The sequence below is a fragment of the Protopterus annectens genome, chromosome 11.part0 (genome assembly GCF_019279795.1).
Source record: "Protopterus annectens isolate FY-2018-M chromosome 11.part0, PAN1.0, whole genome shotgun sequence".
NCBI lineage: Eukaryota > Metazoa > Chordata > Ceratodontiformes > Protopteridae > Protopterus > Protopterus annectens.
In genome coordinates, this window is record NC_056745.1 from 811,317,551 (window position 1) to 811,341,538 (window position 23,988).

The window sequence follows — 23,988 nt, forward strand, 5'->3', positions numbered from 1 at the left end:
GTTCCATACTATTTATGTTGTTACTACTGATATCCTTGTGAATTCAGTGCAATATCTATTGAAAACAAAATATTCATGCTCAGCCTTAAATGTTAATTAATAAATATTCACATACATAATTTTTTGTCTGTTTTAGAAAAATATGAAAAGACTGGAGAGAACAGTGCATTCCATTTGACTGATTATTGTAATCACACTTTTTACAGCAAATGTGGATATGTAATTCTTTGACTGTGGAATAGCTGATGGGCTTTGTGTTTGTAGGTTCAAATCCCACATCATAAACTGAATTCCTGTAATGCCCAGCATTGTGCTTGTTAGACATTTAGTCATGTTTTACTCGCAACTTATGTAAAGTAATCTCTGTGTTGTACTACCTTAATCACTTATGCAGCGGATTTCCATGTTTTTCATCCATGACCACAGTTTCTAGGATAATAATTGTGTGATGTTGAAAGAGGCTGCCATCTGTCACAAAACACAAGTCAGAATATGTTATGTATTTTATTACATGCCATAAATGAAGATATTCTCATACCTCCCACTCTGTCTCACATCTGTCTCATATATACGCCATTAACCAGAAAAATATACATAAGCATATATCTATACATATCTCTCTATTTATTTATATATATATATATATATATATATATATATGTATGTATATACACATATTTGTATATGTATCTTTATGCATATGTATAGAGATACGATGAGAGAGATCTAAGTATGCATATTTTTGCATACATGTACATTTATGGATATCAGATGGGTTTAAAGACCTGGTGTTTCTAAAGTATAGTCAAACAACCCGCTTATGCTTTGCTGATGAGTTCAATAAGAAGGCCAAATCATGCATGTCCACAGCTAGTGAAGTTTGGCTTTATTGGTGTGAATGTATCCATAAAGACTTAAAAAGTAAAAAGTCATCAGCATTCCGAAGCCCTGTCGCTGAAACACTTTTCCTTAACGAGGCATTTGCATATATCCCGTGGGCCTCTCTCATAGGAGGTTTAAGGTATCACACAGTAAAAACTCTAGCTTGGCTGTGTTTTTTTTGCAGTTTTTATTGAAGAGTTGTCTGTGTAACCTTTTTACCCTTTGGTTTGCATTTCTGTACAAATATATATAGCTACCTAATAACAAATACATGCACAGACTTAAATAACTCTGTGTATGTTTAAATGTAATTGCCCTCATCTGTTTGTATGTATATTGGCATCCAACTTTTTCAACAATAAGCATCTATAGAAACGTTAATATGTATTTTGATGTCTGAAATTGCCTGCTTATGCAACATTTGTCCTTTATGTGTTGCATATTATGTGAAAGTACGTACAATTCCCATATATTATTGGTGAGAATATGCTAGCATTATAAAGCTCATCCTCCAATTCTTGATCTGTATATGGCATTTTGTATGGCTGTACATGTGTATGCCTTAACATTGACAGCACACAAACCACCCATTCTAATGCAATAGAATGAATGAATAATTCTCCCCAGGTGATGTGCCAATGTTGTGTATACAAGATTATCGTTTGATCATACACATTTGCATGTTATATTGTTATTACTTTCAGTGAGTGTGCCACCTGTTGTCTTATGTTTGCATGGCAGTATATATGGGTATGTGATATTCATCCCTATTCATTATGTACTATGCTAATTATTTACCTGTTGCACATTATTATTTATTTATTTTATTATTTATTATTTTATTGGCATTTGTTAACCGGGAAAGTCCACTGGGCACAGGACTCATTTTCAGTGGAGGCCCGGGGAGAAAAGCTCCACAGTTAACAAATAACAAAAACCTACACAGTTTGATTATAGATATGGGGAGAAAATGCTCTGCATTTTTAAAAACAAGAACAAAACAAGACAAGTGAGCACTACAGAGAGTATACAATTGCAAAACAGCTGTTATATACATTAATCAGCAAGCGTCTAATTATAGTTAAAAAGTACAACTCAGAAATTATGGACTTAGTGATGGATAGATAGGGTCTACTAGTCACTTGAGTAGAAAGAAATGAGAGGCATTAGATGGTAGGTTTCTTGTTTAATCGGTTGTGTAATTAAGGGGGTTTACATTGTATATCACATGTACAGTTTGGGTTTTGTAACAAGTAGGTTTTTAGTGCAGCTTTAAAGGGCTTTAGGGAGTCTCAATGGATAATGGTGGATGGGAGGGTATTCCATAGTTTGGATATGTTGTAGGAATATAGAGATTGTCCTCCTCTCTTGTTGCGTTTGGCTACATTAATAGGGTTTTCTCAGAAGAGCGGAGGGCACCAGTAGGGTTATATGTGTGTAAGATGGATTGGAGACTGGGACAGCTATCAGGTTGGAAAATTAGTTTATGGGCCATAGAGAGTTGAGTAAATTGCAGGTAGTGGTGAAATTCTAGCCATGATAGGTTTGAGAGAGTGATACAGTGGTGGGAGCAGTTCAGCAAGTTTGATACAAATTTTGCTATTTTATAGTAGCATTGTTGTAGTTTACTACTAAGTGATTTATGGAGGTTGGTGAAAATGGGGCTGCCATACATAAGTGATGGAATAAGCAAAGTGTTTGCTAGTTTATTTCTAATTTACTCATCAAGGTATAGTTTGTGTTGGTATAGTTTGCCTAGTTTGAAATGGGTCTTCTTTATAGTTTGCATTATATATTGTTCGAAGGAGAATTTGTTGTTGATAGTGATTCCTAGTAGTTTTGCAAATTGTACCTGTTTGATTACTGTTTTGTTATGGGAGAGAATTCTGAATTCTTTAGTTGGAGGTTGTGATGAGAATAGTAACAGTTTAGATTGTTTTGCATTGAGCATTAATTGGCAGTCATTCAGCCAGTTTTCTATAGAGGAGAAAGTGTCTTGGGTTATTTTCTGGAGGTTAATGAAATCATGTAAGGATGAAATGATGGTTGAATCATCTGCATACTGAATTAGTATGCTGTTCTGGGAGGGTTTATTTAGCTCATTAATGAAAATATTAAAAAGTAGTGGTCCTAATATGGATCCCTGTGGGACATCTGTGTAGTTTACTAAAAAATCAGAAAATTGGTTTTGCCATCTGACTGATTGTTGTCTGTTGTTTCGGTAGGAGGAAAACCAGGTTATTACAGTATGGGAGCAGTCAAGTTTCTATAAGTGTTGTAAAAGCTTAGGGTTTGAAACAGTGTCAAAAGCTTTTGAGAGGTCAAGCAGGAGTAGAGAAGTGGATAAGCCAGTGTCAAGAGCTTTGTTAACTATGTCATTAAATGAGAGTAGGGCTGTGGTAGTGCTATGGCCTGGGCGGAAACCATGCTGAGTGGGAGATAAGAGGTTATTTTGATGAGGTGATTGAGTAGTTGGGTTTGAATAACTTTTTTTAGGATTTTTGGTAGTGGGGAGAGGATAGAGATGGGGCGTAGTTTGACAGATCGTGGGCATTACCTCCTTTATGAAGTGGGTTAATTATGGATTTTTTCCATAGTAGGGGGACATATGATTCAATAATGGAGGGAGTGATAGGAATGCTGACTGGATAGAAAATCACCTTGGCTGCTAGTTGTAAGTTTTCTGGTGGTAGGTTATCGGCTGAGAGTGAGCAGGGTTTTAATTTGGTTAAAAAACTTTGAATAAGGGATGTAGGCACAGGTTGGAATGAGAAAGGTGAAATAAGTGGAGAATTAATTATGAGAATAGGCAGTCTATAGTAATAGTGGTAGAAGTGGGTTTTGTATTTGAGGGTGAGTCCTTGATTAGTATTTGGATAGTGTTAATGAAGTGGTTATTGAATATTTGGGTGATCTGGAAGAGGGTTTTTGTTGGGTGTAGGTGAAGGATTTTGGATGTTACCAGGATTCAGAAGGAAGGATACTGATTTCCAGAAAAAAATTTGGGTTAGTATTTTGGGAGGAGAGTTTAGAGGAGATGTAATATTTCTTATCAGTTATGATGTTTCTTTGCAGCATTTCTAATTTTTTTTGTAATTTAGTTTGTTTTCTATGGTCCTACATTTTTTCCAAGTTTTTCAAGGTTTAGCTCTATACATAAGGGTTTGTTTGGTATGTTTTTTCAACCAGGGGGCATGGTTTGGTTTTGAGTGTTTAATACGTAGAGGTGCTAGGCTATTTAGTGTGTTCAGAAAGGTGCTGTTAAAATGCTGTACAGCCTCATCTATGGGCAGTGATTTTAATAGGGACCAGTTGTGAGTTTGAAGGGTATTACTGTGTTGTTTGTATGATTTGTACACAGAGATGTTAATAGCCTTTACTGCATACATGTCAAACATTGGCCCTTTGCTGCTTGTACCTTGAAGTGAACGTGCAGTCCAACTCTTGTTGGGGACACATGCATATGAAATATTTTTACTTGGATAAGCTTGTCCTTTGTTTTTCTGTGCCTTCTTTTTCATGCATGCATTTCCTTACTACAGTGGACATATGCTATCCATATCCCTTGCCCCTTATTGTTTTGGGCTATATGTTACACATGCACATGGCATATTTATATGTGCATGTGCACCTCTGTATAATGTGTTATTGTTGGAATGGAGGTGTACTGGACATATATGACATTCTGCCACCTTGAAAGATTATCATATGTGCGCAATGCATTTACACACAATATTGTGATCATTGTGATGTTTCTTTCTGTGTTCATGTTTTACTTGTGTGTCATGTATTCCCCAAACACTTTCTATGCTTCCTGCATAGCTACATATGCATAGACTTACATACATTAATTCATAATAGTCATATGCTATTTAGTAATGTTTCTATATCAACATGTGGTTTCTACATGGCAATTTCACATTGCATGTCATTGGTGGGGGTATGTGTGATGACTCTTCTGTATGTTTGGCTTGTGTGGTATCATTGCATGTTACATATCTGCAGTGCATACCTAAACACCATCTGTATTGCCTCTGGCATGGACTGTGTTCTTTGACATCAGCATCCCACTTCTCTTGTACTAATATGTGGTGTGTATAGTTAGTGGTTTATTACACAGGCATGTTACTTTTTTGCTATACTATTGCTACTTGGCACTATGCTAAGTTGTTTGCATATTGCATGCAGGTTTGGAGGTTCTAATCTGATCCCTGCTTTTCTGTTCCTACATTTCTTTTGCTGGATTTGATCAGCCTTACTGTTGCTTGCTTACACTTGCAGCGTCAGCAGCCTGGTGCATGATGTTGTTTGATGTCCATTGCGTACTGCCATATTCGCAATCCCCTTTTTAGTGTTGTATGGCTACCATGTAATCCTTTTATTATGACTGTCGCAAAGTTTGCAACATCTGAGCACTATTTTGTGGATTGATACATAATGTATTATTGAAGTGTACCATGACTGGTATGCATCTGTACCCTGTTTGTCATCTTTCCTCAACCCATATTTTACAGTTTGTATGTGTACTGTTTGTGTACCTTACCTAACCTTTCTGTATATTACCCGCCTTTGTCTGTCATGTCTTGTGATATATGTTTGTACCCATACTTTACCCCACCTCCTCTTTCCATGTCTTCTGTTCTCCCAAAAGGGGCCTATTCCCACCAAAAAATAATTGCCCATTTCCCTCTGACTGTCCATATGAACTTCCTATTCAAGCATCCCTCTTGTGTGACCCTCTTCTTCACCCTCACCCAACGTCTGCTTTGTTATCACCCTATTTGCTTGGGTGTGTGCATTACTTATGTTCTCCACACATGTCCCACATACATTGTTAGCTAAGGTTAGCATTGGTGATGTAGCTATGGATGCCATATTACCACATTTAATATTTTTTTAATTTAAATTTTTGCAGATTACAATGGATTCCACAAGTGATAATAGATGTGTGTGTACAAACACTTTTGCATTTTGTGACAGTATCTGCAACATATTGTATATATTTCTGGTTGTCTTCAGTCAGTGTTTTTCACATATTATTGACATGATCCATTGAGTTTGTCTACCTGCCACACAAGTACATTGCTAGTGCAAATATATCACATTATGGACAATTTTTCTTTGGAATACTAATATATCAGTGTAGCTGTGCTGTCATCTCTGGTTATTTGCTGTCTGCATAGTGATTTGTTATGTTCATTTGATCAGGGCACATTTGCATATTATTTGATCTGCTATAAATCATGTGTGGAACTTTGTGCGAACTGTTGAATTCTGCAAAGTTTATGGAATCTGACCCTTCATGTGTGTGTGTGTGTGTGTGTGTGTGTGTGTGTGTGTGTGTGTGTGTGTGTGTGTGTGTTTTGTGTGTGTGTGTGTGTGTGTGGGGGGTTGTTTGTGTATGTGTGTGAGTTTCTCTGTGATTGTATGTGGGGGTGAGCATGCATGTGTTCTCTCATTCCATATAGAACTGATCCTTGCCTTACACCCATTCCCTGCTGAGAAAGGGTATGCCTCCTCTTTCCTCTGAACTGGATAAACTGGGTATTGAAAATAGATGAATTGATGAATGGACAGCTGGATTGGTAGTTGGAAAGAAACAAAAAAAATAAAAAGTATGAATGAAGATCAGCCATACATGTTTGTTTGAAATATAACCTTGAGATTATATAGTGTGAATGATGTATTTCTCCAGCACAGGAAGAATGTTGTCAGTAGATGAGCTGCATTTATTAAAAACATGACTTGTATGAGGAAGGTCAGCATTACATTTTACCCTCTCAGTTCCAGCACTGGAGGCAGAGTACTGCATTTATGCCACAGACTCAACATCAAGGATCTAAACAAATAGATTTTCACAAAAGCCAGCAAACAGAAACAACCAGGTAACATTAATGGACTCTAGTATGCATCAGGGAATTATAAAATGTTTATTGTACAGTTTAATCTGATGAGTTCAATTTTTGGTTTACTACTATTGGGTTCATAGTATCGAATTAATCCAAATCTGGAAATATTATTGATAGTAGCTTCAGTATGATTTCCACACAAGGAACACAGTGCATGGGGGGGGGGGGTAGTGTTCAGAAAAATATGGAAATAAAGTCAACACATTGTTTTTTCTAGAAGAGATTTATATCTCTGCATCTTGATGGAGTGAGGAATATATGCAAATAAACCACACATCAGGAATAATGCACTGCTAATGCAGTTCAGTCAGGAATAATGAGTGTCTTCATTTTAAGGAAATATGGCATTGTCGGGTAGGAACATAAGCCCAACCTTGAGTTACCTACTTTGCAACTATACAACTGCTGATTGTGCTACACAATGTGCAAGACAGGCATATGATATTCCATGGGATACATAGGACCACCCAGAAATGCAGCTATATGGAAGTATGAAAAATGTGTATACAACGTAGTGTATACAACGTACACACACACACACACACACACACACACACACACACACACACACACACACACACACACACACACACACACACACACACAATTACTTATCTAATTATGAACTGCATGTCTGTATGTATTTTTGTGTGCATGTGTGTTTTGTTTGTGTGTGTCTGTCTGTCTGTCTAGTTATCTATACTGCAATACAGAGTACAGAGAGACGCAAAGTCATAAAATATCAGGATCTGCAGGCAGAAATGAGAGCAATGTGGAAGAAAGATACCCAGACAGTTCCAATAGTAGTAGAAGCAACAGGTCTTATAAAAAAATAATCTATAATCATATTTAGATATGTTACCAATCCATGTAATCTTGTACCAGTTGCAGAAGGAGTCATTACTGGGCCCATTGTAAGTGCTGTGAAGAGTACTTGTCGCTGACGTCAAAGACTGAAACAATACTAATTTCATGAACTTTAATTATACTTTGGCTTAGGAATAGGGTCCATTCCCATCATGGTATTAGAAACCCAAATGATTTGGAGAAATTAGAAAAAGACAATAAACTTTAAATAGGTGTCAATATTAGAAAGTACTAGCAAGGTCCAGAATGCTAAACTGTCTCATATGTGTCATCAAATGCAAATGCAGTTATACTGCTTCCCTCTATATGAATGAAACAGTATAATGACTTCAGGTACACCTGTGCCAATCACACACTTTCAAGAATAACATTGGTATGATTCTTTTTTTTAATAATGTATTAATTTAACATATTTACAATATATACACAGAAAAGAAGGAATTCCACATCACATATTGTACATATTGTTATACAGTGATAGGAATACATTGAATCATCAAGGTAATCTTATACAATTAACACATTAAGAGTCTTGGTATTTCAATAGCAACATTTCAAGGTTATCCCAACCACTATTTAGTCTTAGTATGATTTATAGATCTTATTCTGATAATTTATTTTTCAGTTTTACATAGTACCACTGTTAAATTGAAAAATTCTTTGAACGTAGGAACTGAGTTTAATTTCCAATTTTTTCTAATAACTTTTCTTACAACTGCCAAGAGAACCCAAAACATTTTTTTGCACTTTGGTTTTACAGATACTGGAAGTGGAATATTCATTTGTATTGCTGAAGTAGTTAAAGAACAATTATCAGATGATAATCCCTTAAAAAACATACTTATCTCTTCCCAATATACATTTAATTTTTCACAATCCATTAACGTGTGTCTGATCAGCGTTCACATCTTTACTACATCTCCAACATACTGAATAATTCATTTTACTAAACTTAGAGATTTTAGAGGAGTAACAAACATTCTGTGTATATATTTCCACATAAAAACTTCCCACTATAAATGTGAAGAATTTTGGATAACTGATTTAAGTAATAAAGATTTATTCTTAGGATCTATTGAGTTACTCAGTCCACTACTATCTAAAAATGTTCAGAATTTTGCAACAAAATTATTATTATTAGTTATAATTAACTGATATTAATTGGACAAGCTTCCTTTGTAGGTCAATTTACCTTCAGTGATATCATTCCTATAATGGGGGAATAGTGTTCTGTTCCTCTTCACTCATGTTATTTACAAATTCATTTAATTTTTTACTGATGAATAATATTAACTGCTTAGCAGCTTCTTCCAACTTATTATTTCATAACTATTTTACAAATTGATTTCATATAAGCAGAGTGTATAGACTGAATGAATTTCCTTCTAAGGATTGTTAAATATTTCCAGTTTATCATATTTAATGAACTTATAAGAATTTAGAATAATCTGGTCTTGGATGGTTTTCCACTGACTAGTGTAAGTTTGTTCCATCCAGAGTTTAATGGAGTTAAAATTTGCAGCACAGAATAATAACATATACTTTGGAGTCCTATACAGGTTTTTAATTTTCCAATAAAAGTAGCTCCAATCTATAGAATCAAAAGTTCTCTCAATATCCAAGCTAATTAGGGCCAATTTGTCATTCCTTTTGCTAAATATGGGAAAGTTACTACCCTTTTTATATTATCATATGTTAATCTATTGATCTTTGTTAATTAATTTATCTATTACATCTCTGGATCTCTTAATCTTGTAGAAAAAAATGGAAGTAAATATTTTATGGACTACATTTAATACTGAAACTGCTATATATGAGCAACTAGTTGTTAAAGTATAAGTGAGCTTACAGAAAATTTCCATGAGGAAGGACTTATTTTGCCACTAAATTATCCTGAAAATGACATTTAGTAATCAGATTATATAATTATATACTTAAACCATCTAACCCTGGAGCTTTGTCTTTTTTCCCTTTTTTTAAAGCTTCTTTAACTTCTATCAAGGTAAAAGGCTTAGTCAACAGAGATAATTGTTGGTCATTAAGTTTTTAGCAGCATTTCTCTTTAAATATTCATCAGTTTTGTAATCATCAGGATTATTATTTTTTATCTTTATTAACATCCTCATGGAAATTTTTAGAAATAATAAACATTTCCTCAAATCTGAAGTAAGCTTATAGTGTGAGGATTTCAGATACTACTGATTTGTGCCTTTTTGCTAAACATCTTACTTCTATTAGCTAATCTATGTAAATTTTTAAAGTAATTGCATAACTGTGCAATTTTTTGTTTTCTAAAGCTATCTCCACTTTATGCACTAAAACTGTTAGATATGTTGTCTTTAATTTTTCATGACTTCAGTATTGTCTAATTTGTTTGTTTGTTATTCAGTCCTCACTTTCTATATTTCATCTTGTATTTCTAACAACCCTTTATCCCACTCTTTCATTTTATTGCTAGCCCATCTTCCGATTCTATCTATAATATACATTTTTAGAGTCTCATAGCATGACTTTATTAACCTGACCATTATCATTCAATGATAAAAAATTCTGATTTGCTCTTTAAGGTAAATCTTAAATTATTTTAATTTCATCATATACACTATGATTCTGTAAATAATCTGAAATTTCCTTATACTCAATATATTAATATGTAATGCATTATGATCAGATAAAGGACAAGGAGTGGTTATAAAATAATTCACTTTATTAAGTAAATCTTTAGAGGCATAAATCCAATCAATTCCATTTTGCATCCCATGTGTATAAGAATAATAAGTGAAGAACAATGATTTATCTTCTTATTTTAAAAGTAAATCAATTAAATTATTATTACTAATCCATATATTTAGTGTTTAGCTGATGCCTGTATTTAGCTCTCTTCTGTTCACTTGTATCTTCTATAATAGATAAATGGTTAAAATTCCCTGCTAAAATTAAACTATCCTTCAAATGATTTTGTAGTAAGTTTAAATGATCTTTAGCCACTCTTGCACCTATTCCAGGAATCCAGTAAAAAAAAAAAAATAACTAGTGCATAGAGTTTGTATTTCATTTAATTATTACAGATTAATACATTTTTTTGGGATCATTAATGGATTCCATGACCTTAGGCATGACAACAGATTTTCTTCAAAATATAGTAGTTCTTCTCCTCTTTTTATTAAAAGAAGCAGATGATAACACTTTGTAAACTAATTTATTTAAATATTGTACATCTTTATCTATTAAGTAAGTCTCTAGCAAGAATGTAATGTCTCCTCTATTTAATTTCAAGGGAAAATCTTGGATGAACATTTGGATATTTGTGAACTTAGATGCCATGAGCAGGCCTAGATTTAATGATGCCTGTTCAATTACTGCTGTCTTAACGTTGAAGCATTACTATGGATTTTAATTGGATAAATATAGTTTTTATTAATTGTAAATGATTATCAGAGGTGTATTTAAAATGTGTTTTTTATGGATAGCAGTGCTGATGAAGTTCTTGGATAAGAACAAAAGTGCTTAATTCAATAAAGTTTTGGTCCACCTGCAGTTGTACTTTTTCCTTCACTTGGACTGGTATTTTAATTTATTTAAATTTTGTACATCTTTATCTATTAAGTAAGTATCTAGCAAGAATATAATGTCTCCCCTATTTAATTTAAGATAGTTTATGGATTTCCTTTTGTTGCTGTTATTTAATTCATTTACATTAATAGATAATATTTTAAAACTATCCATGTTGTGTATCCTCAAAGAAATATCCACAGGTACCAGACAAATGTTCGACTCAATGAAATAATAAATCCAGCAAGCAATGAAAGAGTAGAACAACATGATGGCTGCAGGCTCAAACTGACAAAGAAACTGTTTTATTGAAAAACAAATGTAAGCACTTTCACAGTTAATCCAACTGCTTCTTCAGACATTGACACACATAGAGTAGAGGCTCCTTTTTAAGGATACAATTGCATCTCTTCCCATCCCTTTTCCTTACTAATTAATTAGATCTTAAAGTACCCTAATTTAAAACAAATGTATATTACATAAGATCATTTAAAAATAAACACATGATAACATCTAAATGCCTGCAAATATATAAGCTGATAAGCCCACTTCCATAAATATTATATAACTTTAAAAAATATTATATAAAATGCTGTGTATTTAAAAATATTTATTTTAAAAGATAATATGATAATTCACCATATTAATTTAATTATATATAAGAATTTATTGCATTCAATTGAATAGACAAACTCCTATATTATCTATCTACCCACCAATAGCCAAAACCTACCATAATTTGCAAATAATTAATATAATAGTATATATAAGTCAAACATATTAGGAGACTATTAATTTAATTATATATTTTGCCATTTAAAAGTATTCCCCACGATTTTAATAATCCTCTTCTATTAATCATAAATATTAAACAATCTAGCAAATGGTGTACTATATACTTATTTATGTAATAGTAGAATAAATTATCCATCAAATATTCTTAAATTATTTAATCATTCAATATTAATATAACTAAATCTTTAGATAAATAAGTTCAACAGAGTGGGACCTGAAGAGAAAATAACATCTGTGACAGGTAATCTTACAATACTAAACTATAATTCAAAAATGCATTGATGCATATATATATATATATATATATATATATATATATATATATATATATATATGTTATGCTAAAATATACACACATATTTTATAGTTCTAAAAAATCCTGAATTAATTTATAAAGTACAAGTGTCTATGTCTCAAAATTGTGTAACAGTCTTAACATAACAAATATTGAAATATTTAAAAATCCTTTAGCTTATTAAACTACTTCATAGAAATATGTACATTGCTGAGGTCGCAGACAATTTCTTCCTATTTCTAGGAATAAAAAATTGCAGTCTATATTACATTAAAAACTGCAATGTACTTAATTCAAATCTTATTCTCCCTTCTTGGAATCAAGCATATTGAAAAATCTGCTTTACTTTCTATCAAAATGGATGTACTGATTAAGTAATATAACACTCAAATTTCAGCTTTGACTTATGAGATGAATTATTTCAGGTAGTCATAGTGAATCTAATAACATACAAATGTAAAAGCTGCAAAGCTCAGGTGACCAGGATTCAGTTTTCAGCTTTCAGATTATTTTCAAATATTTTTATGTTCATTTTTATGAAAATTATATGAGATCTTGTACATTCACATTTTGCCATATGCATATGTAATAATGTAATGTAATGGATCTACTTCACAATGCCAAAATTTCAGAATGCTGACGACCATATGGTTGACACCATATGACCGACATCTGAAATCTAGACATTGTAAGTAGAGCATGTAAAAGGAAAATAAAATTTCCTTTCAACTGCTAGCAGGGGGGCTACTCCTGTCTGCACCCTCCGCGGGGGGCTCCAACCCCCACACCCCCCGTAACCTGAATATACCAACTCCGAGATCGCATTACAGTGCAGGAATGAAAATCTTTCCATTCTGCACTATAGTGAGATGCCAGTTTAGCATTGTTGGCATTCCAAATGTCAGTCATATGGTGTCGGCCATATTCTGGAGTGTTGGCAATGTCAGGTAGACCCGATGTAATAGACATCTTTTTGTAAGCAGTTTCTTATTTAAATATAATTTTATGTCTTATTTTCACTGTAATATTCTACCTTATTCTATATAGCTTGTATTTCTAAAATCTCTCAACAAAGAGCTATTCAATCATCAGCTCTCTATTAAAGATTACAGTAGGTGTATATATTTCTTAACTTACTGGTGCTGCTCTTTTATTAATCTTACATAATAAATATTTCATTCCTTGTGCATTTGCACATTATTCATAAGGCATTTACTCTTACTAATTCTAGTATTACCAGGAGTGTAAACAATGAATCCCATTTTAAACTCACAAATGCTTATTGCTACCCCCAACCAACCTGGCATTTAAAAAACATGGTCACTTCACTCAAGCTGTTGTTTTTCAGCACTTGATATGTGTCAAATTTCAGCTGCTCTTTCAAAAACTATTTAGCAATATTAATTTTAGATTTGTAATCATTTTTGTGAGTAAGCTATTATATATTGTTAGAAACATTAATTTAGACTGTTATTGACATAATATGATTTGATAAAGCCCCAAAGTTTCAGAATGATTTTCAGAAAAAAACAATGTATTCTGTAGAGTACAAAGATTATGCCTGGCTACATCCTTGATTACAAGCAATCTTGTGTATATATAAAAGAGTTCCTGCCTGTTTAATTTCATGTGTATTTTTAGCCATTGTACACTGCTGCTCTGATCTAAGCATCACATACTAACATTAGGGTTTGAATACAGACATGAAAATGACAACCCACGGCACACAGCAGCTGCTAATTTTCTCTGTAAGTTTTTCATTATTCTTAGTTCTTTAAGCTGTTTTAATCAGTACCAACCATGTAAGTTTACTTTTTTCCATTAATATGTGCAGTGAGAGTTAATAATACTACAACGTAAGCTAAAAATATTCAGCAAAATTTAAGCAAATTATATGTTCATAGGTTCATAGGTAGGTACTAGGCTATCGGACCAAAGGCCTAATTAAGCCTAGCCAGCAAGGTTCGCTGGGTTACACCACCCAAGAAAGTTATTTTCCTGTGCCACTGTTGAGCAGAACCACAGAAGTGATCCCCAGGGTGTATTTCCTATTTCCCATCCATTTATAAAGATTTTTTGTGAAGAGTGCTAATGTGGGACTTTGCTTGACATAGATGGGTAACTTGTTCTAGAGTATGGGAAGTCTCTGGGACAGGAATCTATCCCTCCAGCATATCCTGTTTATTGTGGTGACAAGGTTTAGGTCCTTAGAGTGTGTAGCTTGGAGGGATTGGGATTTCTTTAGGTGTAGCATGTCCAACAGCTCTGGGCTTGACATAGCTTTATATGTTAGGCAGAAATCACCTCGGAGTAGACAATATGCTATGGAGTAAAGCTGGAGTTTTTTGAGACGGTCAGTGTAGGGCATCTGTTTGAGGCCAGTAATCCTTAGTGAGGTACTTATGTGGCCTTTCCAGCTGCTGCAGATGTCTTGTGAGGTACATTCCAAAAGGGGCGCTGTACTCTATAATGGGTCTAATGAGTGTCAAGTAGAGGGGAACAATGACCTTTTTTTTTCCTAGATGAAAACCCTTTTGTGATGAGGTGTGCCATGTAGAAGGATTTCCTGACTACTGTGGTGATGTGATTATCAAAGGTGAGACTACTGTCCACCTGGGTCCTCAGGTCTCTTATCACACATTTGACATTATGTAGACTGCTACCTATGTGGTAGTTCATTGGTACAGAGTTTTTACCAAAGGGGATGACAATGCACTTTTTGGCATTGAGCTTGAGGCCATGGCTCTGACACCAGACATCTGTGTCAGTGAGGCCCTTCTGTAGGATGTCCACATCATTTGGGGACTCAACTATGTCTAGTAGTTTGCAGTCATCTGCAAACTTCATTAGCCAAAGGCCTTCTGTGTTAGCCTGTACTTCAGAGAAGTAGATACCAAACAGGAGAGGTCCCAGTACTAAAGCCTGTGGCACTCCACTTGTCACTGGCTTGAAGTCAGATTTGGAGTCTGCAACTTTTACAGTGTGGGTTCTGTCAGTGAGCCAATTGGCAACCCATCTTGTGATGTAGGGATTTATACATATTTTAGTGAGCTTAGCTATAATTTCAGAATGGGGGATGGTGTTGAAAGCCTTGGCGAGGTCAAGATAGGCTGTGTGAACCACCTTATCCTCATCTACAGCTTTGGTGACTGCCTCAAAGAAGTTGATCATGTTCAGGAGGCATGATCTGCCTTTCACAAACCCAAACTGGGTGGCTCCAGAGTTTGGAGGTTACCAATGTCTTTGTTTATGAGTTCCAAGATTATACGTTCCATGGCCTTACAGACCAGGCTTGTCAGGCTAATAGGGTGATAGTTCCTGGGATCAGTGGTGGCTCCCCCTTTGTGGAGTGGGATAACTGTTGCTGTGCCCCATTCAGTGGGCACAAAGCCTGGTGAGACTATGATTGAACATGGTGGTATGGTGGGGAGCCAGTTCATTCTGAAGTTCGTGTAAAATGCAGCCGGGGATGTTGTCCTGTCCCATGGATGCTGTGTTTCTGGCTTTAGAAAGTGCAGCTTTAACTGTGCAGTTGTGATTACAGGGACTCTGCATTCTTCCTATATAGTTATGGGCCCTTTAGGGGGTGAGGGGGTAAAGTTGGCACTGAACCTATCTGCCAGGACGTTGGCAATATCAGTTGGTTCTGTAATTTTCATGCCATTGTGCTGTAACTCAGAGCAGATCTGGGTGTTGCCATTGAGATTCTTCACATAGCTATAGAATGCTTTGTGGGCGTCCCTAGAATCAGTGGTGATTTTGTTTTCGTAGTTAGCTTTGCAGGATCTTATAAGGAATTTCAGCTTCTTACTGAGGCTGACCAGAGAACTCCTCCACTCATGGGATTTTACTCTCTTTTGCAACAGTTTCTTCCTTCTGTTGTAGAGTTTGTTTATGGCTGGGGACCACCAGATTGGCTTTCTTTTTGGGGGATAGCGTCTTGGTTATGTTTGGGATAGCATGATCCATGCACTCGTGTAACTGCTTATAGAGTGCATATGTGTAGGATTCAACAGTCGTAACTGTATTGTCCATCTACATGGGTGTCATGAAGTTCACCACTTCTGTCTTAAGAAGCATGAAGTTGGCTATGGAGAAATTTTTTACTCTAATTTCCTTAATGGGGGTGGGGAGGGATGTGGATATCTAGGGTGATTAGCTTATGGTCGGATCTGACCAACAAGAAGTTGACTTCAGGTGTGGAACACCGGTCACTCATGTTGGTAATGACTAGGTCTAACATATTGTTGCCCCTGGTGGGGGTGTGGATAAGTTGATCCAGGGCACTGGAATTTATGAATTCCAGAAAGCGTTGAGAGAAGGAGTTGGTGCAGAGTAGTTTTCCCAGTTAATGGTGGGGTAGTTGAAATTGCCCATTATAAGGGTGTTTGGTTGAACCCTAATATTTTCCAGTATATCAAGAAAAGAGGACTGGGAATCCTGGGGCATGGTGAGGGATCTGTTAGCAACAGCTCAGTATAAAACATTGCTATAGCTTTTGTTTTACCAGTTCTTTACTTCTAAGAAAAGAAAAAAAATGTTACTTTGAGTAAATTTCTCAGATATATACTTGAAAAAAAGAAAGCTCTTTTCTGTTTTCACAGATATCAGTGATGAACTTTGTCCTTGATTTTAACAGCTCAAGCCGGGAATGAGCCAGCATTCTGACACAAATGGAACATTATTTTGTTCTCAAGCTTTCTTTAAGTGTACATGCTTTATAAATGACCTGTGAAAGGAATGGAGTACATAGGAACAAAGAAAATAGCATCACCAGCACTTTAACACTTCTAATTAGCATATTACCTAGGTCTGACATTCATTTAACTCAGCAATACACATACTAATCAAAGATAAGCAAATAAAATAAAATTCTTAACTTAATACTGTCTTAAAGTTACCAAGTCTATTGCCTATAATTTAATCTCATTCTCTTACAGGAAGTATTTGTTTAACATTTAGAAATGCACTTATAAGTTTAGTTAAATGAAATATTTTAAGTCTTTCATTGTAAATATAGTAAAACTGTAAAACTAACAATTTTATTCTTCAACATAAAAATTGTTTTTGCTTAAACTATAAATACATACTTACTTAAATTTTGAAGCTTAAAGTCCAGTATAAACCTTTTACTTAAAGGGCAAATCTATTGTTTCAGAAAATAAAAGTCTTGCAATCAGAGAATAAAAGTTACTGTTTTTAAGCTTTTTAATTTTAGAAAGTTTTTCAGGAACTCATCTCACTCTGTCTCTTGAGGGTTATACTGTTCCACTCCATTTCTTGTATTCTTAAGGATTTTATTGCTGTTAACAAAAGTGGATACCTCCCTCCAACATGTTAAATATTTTGGTTTCTTCAGAAGAAAATAGGTTCATAGGTTCGTACTAGGCTATCTGCCCTAGGGCATTTATAAGCATAGCCAGAGTGTGTGTGGCTTTCGCCACCCCTTGGGATGAGAATACTATGCCCATTTAGGGTTTGGTTTACTGTGCCTCTGTCTAGTAGTGACACAGAGATGACCCCCGGGGTAAACCTACGATCTCCCATCCACTCGTCAAGATTTCTCTTGAAGAGAGTTAGTGAGGGGCTCTGCCTAACATGGACTGGGATTCTGTTCCAGAGTGTAGGGAGCCTCTGGGTTATGAATCTGTCCCTCCAGCACATCCTATTTATTTCTATGTTGAGGTTCAAATCTCTTGCTCACGTGGCTCTGATGGATTTGGATTTTCTGAGGTGGAGCATGTCCATTAATTTCGGATTGGACATGGCCTTGTACGTCAGGCATAGATCACCTCTGAGTAGGCGGTAAGCGACTGAATAGAGCTGGAGTTTCTTCAGCCGGGCAGCATATGACATATGTTTGAGACCCTTTATCCTCTTGGTGAGGAACTTTTGGGGTCTTTCCAACTGCTGCAGGTGTCGGGTAAGATACATCCCAAATGGGGCATTGTACTCAATCATGGGCCTGATAAGAGAAGAGTACAGGGGCACAATGACCTCTCTTGATCTAGATGTGAATCCCTTCATGATAAGGTGGGCAATATAGAAGGTCTTCCTAACCACCTTGGCAATGTGAGTGTCAAATGAGAGGTTACTGTCAACTTGGGTCCCTAGGTCCCTGATTACCTCTTCCGTACTTAATGGATTACCACCTATGTGGTAATTTGTGGGTACCTTGTTTTTCCCAAAGGGTATAACTATACATTTTTTGGTGTTCAGTTTAAGGCCATGGCTCTGGCACCAATTATCCATTTCTATGAGGCCTCTCTGAAGGATGTTTGTGTCCGCTGGAGTATCAATTATGGCACCCAGTTTGCAGTGATCTGCGAACTTTGTCAGCCACAATCCTCCTATGTTTGCTTGCACCTCGGAAAAATAAATGCTGAACAAGAGGGGTCCCAGGACTCAGCCCTGTGGGACACCGCTTGTGACTGGCTTAGAGTCTGACATGGCTCCAGCAATTCTGACCTTGTGGGTTCTGTCCTTGAGCCAGTTTGCAACCCATCTTGTGACATATGGGTTTACATTTAAGCTGGTGAGTTTGTCTATGATGCCCAAGTGGGGTATGGTGTCAAAGGCTTTTGCAAGGTAGGCTGTGTGAACTGCCTTACCCTCATCAATGGCCTTAGTGACTGTTTCAAAAAAGTCGACCAAGTTCAAAAGGCAGGATATGCCCTTGACAAAGCCAGATTGGGTAGGATCTAATGTCTGTAGGTCCCCAATGTCTTTGTTTATGAGTTCCATAATGATCCTTTCCATAGCTTTGCAGACCAGGCTCGTCAAGCTTATGGGGCGGTAATTTCCATGGTCAGTAGAAGCACCACCTTTGTGGAGTGGGACCACTGTTGCTGTATGCCACTCTTTGGGTACGTATCCTGTAGTAAGGCTAAGATTAAACAGCAGCCTTATGTGCGGGTTTAGTTCCTCTTGGAGTTCATGTAACACGCAGCCTGGGACACCGTCCAGTCCCATTGATGCTGTGTTTTTAGCTTTGGCGAGGGCGGCTCTCACCTGGGCATCTGAGATGTTAGGGAGGCTACACTCTGCTGGGATAGATATTTCTCCTTTTGGGGGGGAGGGGGCGGAGAAATTTGCACTGAACCTGTCTGCCAGAATGTTGGCAATGTCTGTGGGTTCAGTGTATTTTGTGTCATTTTGGACTAACTCTGAGCATATCTGGGAGTTTCCACCCAGGTTTCTAACATACCTAAAGAAGGCCATGTGATTGTCTTTTGTGTCTTTTGCGATTTTTCTCTCAAAGTTGGCCTTGGATGATTTTATGAGTGATCATAGTTTTTTGCTAGTACTGATCAGAGATGCCTTCCCTTTTAGGGATTTTGGTCTGTCATGTAGTAGATTCCTCCTCCTGTTGTAAAGTTTATTAATGGCTGGGGTCCACCAGACAGGGCGCCTGCCTTTGGGGGAATGGGTCTTGGTTTTATTAGGGATTGCATGATCCATGCATTCTTGAAGGTGCCCGTAGAAGGCATTTATAAAGGATTCAGTGGTGTGGGTTGTGGTTTCCATTGGCCCAGGGGCCTTGAAGGATACCACTTCAGTCTTAAAAAGTGTAAAGTCAGCTTTTGAGAAGTTATTTACTGTGGTCTTTTGTGCAGGGGGTGGGGGCGGGATGTGGCTTTCCAGTGAGATTAATTTATGGTCTGATCTCACCAATGAGGGGTGTACTTCCGGTGTGGAGCATTTTGTCCCCATGTTTGTGATGATCAGGTCTAGTATATTATCTCCTCTTGTGGGAGTGGTGACTAGTTGTTCCATCGCATTTCAGTTTATGAATTCTAGGAACCTTTGGGCTAGGGTGTTGGGGCTTGAGTAATGTTCCTAGTCTATGTTTGGGTAGTTGAAGTCTCCCAATATAATGGTATTTGGAGAGACATTCATACTCTCCAGTGTCTTCAGGAAGGCTGAGTGGGGTTCCTGTGTTTGAGAGGGTGGTCTGTAGCATCAGAATTTGTGTCTGATTTTGATTTGTGAACTTGAATGGTTTAATAAACTGCTGGGACGGATTTCGAACGTTTGCAGGCACTGTTTTTTCATTTATGTGGTCTGTAGCATGCTACAAATTGTAGGGCAGTTTTGCCTATGGTTAGTTGCACCTGGATGGTCTCCGATGCTTCGTGCATTGCCACTAACCTGGAGGTGTGGGTATCTTTGATGAATATGGATACTCCCCCTCCTTTTGTGGTTCGGTCCAAGTTTTGGGGCTGGAAAGCATGATATGAGGTAAAACCTGGTAGTGCTGGGGTGCTCTCAGGAGCCTTGAACCAGGTTTCAGTCACTGCACAGACATCGATGTTCTCCATACTGAGGAGGGCTTCGAGAGCGCGCATCTTGAGGTTTAGACTTCTGGCATTGAGCAGCATTACCCTTAGTTTTTTTCACTTGTGTTTTCTAGGGAGGTGGGTTTGTCTTTTGAGCCTTGCCTAAAAAAGGCACTATGGGGGTGTCAAGAGCCTTGGCCAATATCTGGAAGCCCAGGGGTGACAGGTGCAAGCCATCCCTTGCGAAGCAGCATGGCTTGTCAAGCATGTCATCCCAAGCAGACAGACATTGGATCCCCTTAGAATGACACCAGTAATTAAGCCAATTGTTAAAGCTGATCATTTTGTCTTTGTACTGTGGCATCATTCTTGGTGAGGGTAAGATGCTGCTTGGGGTCAGGGTCATACCGGCCTGGGCTACATAATCAGAGAGCTCCTCTATGTCTCTTTTCATGTAGTCCAGGGAGGTACGTCTCAATTCATTCACACCGGCATGGACAATGACTGAGTCATATTTGTACTTGCTTTGGAGTGACCTGAGTGCTTGTGTTATGTGGTGGATTCTAACGCCCGACAGGCAGCTTACTGTAACCTTTTTCTTGTTCAGTCTGGTGAGGGGACGTCAGTGTGTCTGACTATGGAGTCACCTATTACAAGTGTATCTGGCATGTTGTTTGGCCTTAAGGGCTGTGACTGTTTAGCACACTGACTTTGTGAACTATGTGTTGCATGTGCTATGTCTTGAGGTAGTGGTCGCTTGGATGTCTGCTTTGGAGGCCTCTGTTGTTTTGGTAGATTTTTAATCAGAGCCTCCGAGTATGTTTTTGTGTGTTTATGTGTTTGGTTTGCAGTTGTGATAGGTCTATGTGAGACTGGGTTATTTGATATTCACAGGAAACATCAAGGTGGCTTGAATATTATTCTTTTTAACTTCCTTGGTTAATGTTAAACAGAATTTTATTTTACTCATTACTTTACTAGAACAATCATTGTCAAATATGAGTATATGTACACATATTTTAATAGGTGAGCTGGACCATGCTGTTTTTAACATTTGACCTTTTTTTCTAAACCAGACATGAATTTAACTATAATTGAACCTAGTGGTGAGTTTTTCTTATTTGAATGTGCTCTCAGGGATCTATGTGCCCTTTTGATTCCAGAAGATAAAGTTTCAGGCAGATTTAATTTTCATGTAGTCAGGTTGTTAAGAAATTTACTATATTGTCTCCCTCATACTCTTCAGGTATGCCATAAATTCTAATGTTATTTCATCTCAGTCTATTTTCTAAATAATCAACTTTCTCTAGGAGACAGCTATTTTATTTTAAAAGAAATTCAGTCTGAGACTCACTTTCAGTTATTATTCCTTCATGATCATTTTAAAGCTTCTTCCATACTGCTGATTTGTGCACTTTGTTGTTTTAAAATAATTTTCTGTTCTCTTCTTTGAAACTTTCTATTTTGGTATCCAGTTTGTCTATTTTAAGTATTGCATTGTGTAGACTAGATATTATTGGCTGGATGTCTTTTTAATACAAGACACCTGAGTACCATTTCTTGAGTGACTCATGTTGACGTCTCTTCTCTCTTAACCAAGCAGTTGAAATTCTGACAGACAAAATACAGCTTTTGAAGAATGTAAAGGTATACATCTTTTTTCTAACTATTGGTAAATAAAATTAGCTAACAAGAATCTCTGAATTTTAACTTTTTGATTATATTTTCTGTCAGAGAAAAGTTTTTAGTCACAGAGCTTTCAGCAGTTGTTGCTTGTAGTTAGCCATCTTGGCCATGCCCCTATTGGTATGATTCTTGATGACAGCATCTAACACCATTGAATTCATAATTTCTAACTCCAAACAATCCCATTAAAATTAATGTTGTTAACTACTTTAATAACACAAACTAACCTGGTGAGTCAAACTAACTAATCTTTCAAATATCTTTCTTTTTTCTGTGCCATGTTGATTTCTTAAGGGGAAACTAATATTTGCAAATATTTACATTATGAAAGTGACAGACTGGAATTGCCCATTTAGAAACCAAAGTCTGTTATTGTATACTTAAAATGTTTGTTACTTTCCACACATAAGGTAGGGTAGCAATGAATGCAATTAACTTCTGTTAATATTCCATTACATTAGAATATTCTGAACAAAAATAGGTTGTTATTGAAACCATGCTGATTTTTACTTGAACAGTTACCTGTGCAGACTACAGATAAGTGCCTGTTTAATGACTGCTATAGTTACATCTTATTATGCAAGTATGGCTATGTAATGTTTTAACATTTTTTACTTAGATATTTTAGAATTCAAACATATACTGCATTTTGCATTATGCAGGATACTCAACAACATTAACTCTTTGATAGACATGGAACTGATACTAAATGGAAATGATATAGTTTTAATAAGGTATATTCCACAACAGACTCATACAGACAATTATTTATACACATCTCTCAACTGTCGGTGATGTCACAGGATGACCATCATTTTACCTTAAACTTTTTGCCCTCTCCCTTCTAAATGTTTTTATTTTCTGGTTAACCAGTGAGGATTACAGTCAGTGATTAGAGTTCCATACTTCTTAGTGTTGATGCAAAACCTCTTTTTCTATGAGCTTTTTAAGTGAATTAGAGCAATATTTAGAAGTTGTAACCTTCCTGTTATTGTATGAAATATGTAGCATGCAGATCTCTGACACTTCCAAAGAAATTAGCAAAGTGCAAAAAAGTCACTGAATCTACAAGTTTAGAGTAAAATCAATTACAGAAAGTAGAGGTGAAGAGTACATGCCTCCCAAAAGGAAATGCTGTGAAAAAAAACTGAGGGACTCAATGCAGAGGGAAAGTAAAGTCAGCAATCATGGCTATCCACAAGCAACTGAACAAAGGCAGCAACCACCACTGAGCATAAAATCCAACTGTTTTATTCTTCCACTTAAAACAATAACAAAAGATCCATTCTATAGGATATCATTAACCAATCACAAGTCAGTATTTCACCCACCTCTTTTGTAGTGCTGGCTTTAAGGAGCCTTTGTTCATTTGCTTCTGCATACTCTGTTTTTGGGCCAAGCAACCTTTGATGAGGTCATTTTGGTTTGTTTCTTGGATGGCTATCCACAAGGTTTGCCAGACTGAAAAAGGAGTGTTGGAAAAAGAAGTGACAATTAGAGATCTGTTTCTATAGATAAAGAGGTGAGCACAACATTAGAAACGTGCAATGGAGAATGAAAAAATGATGGGCAAACTGATAGAGATAGTTAATGAATGTGCCAATGTACTGTTAAAAACAAAAGGTGGCTGTTGCATCCATATGACTGTAGTTGATGCAGGTGTCTTTATGTGAACAAGAAGACAAGACCATGAGGAAAAAAATCTCAGATTTGCTGGGATTCC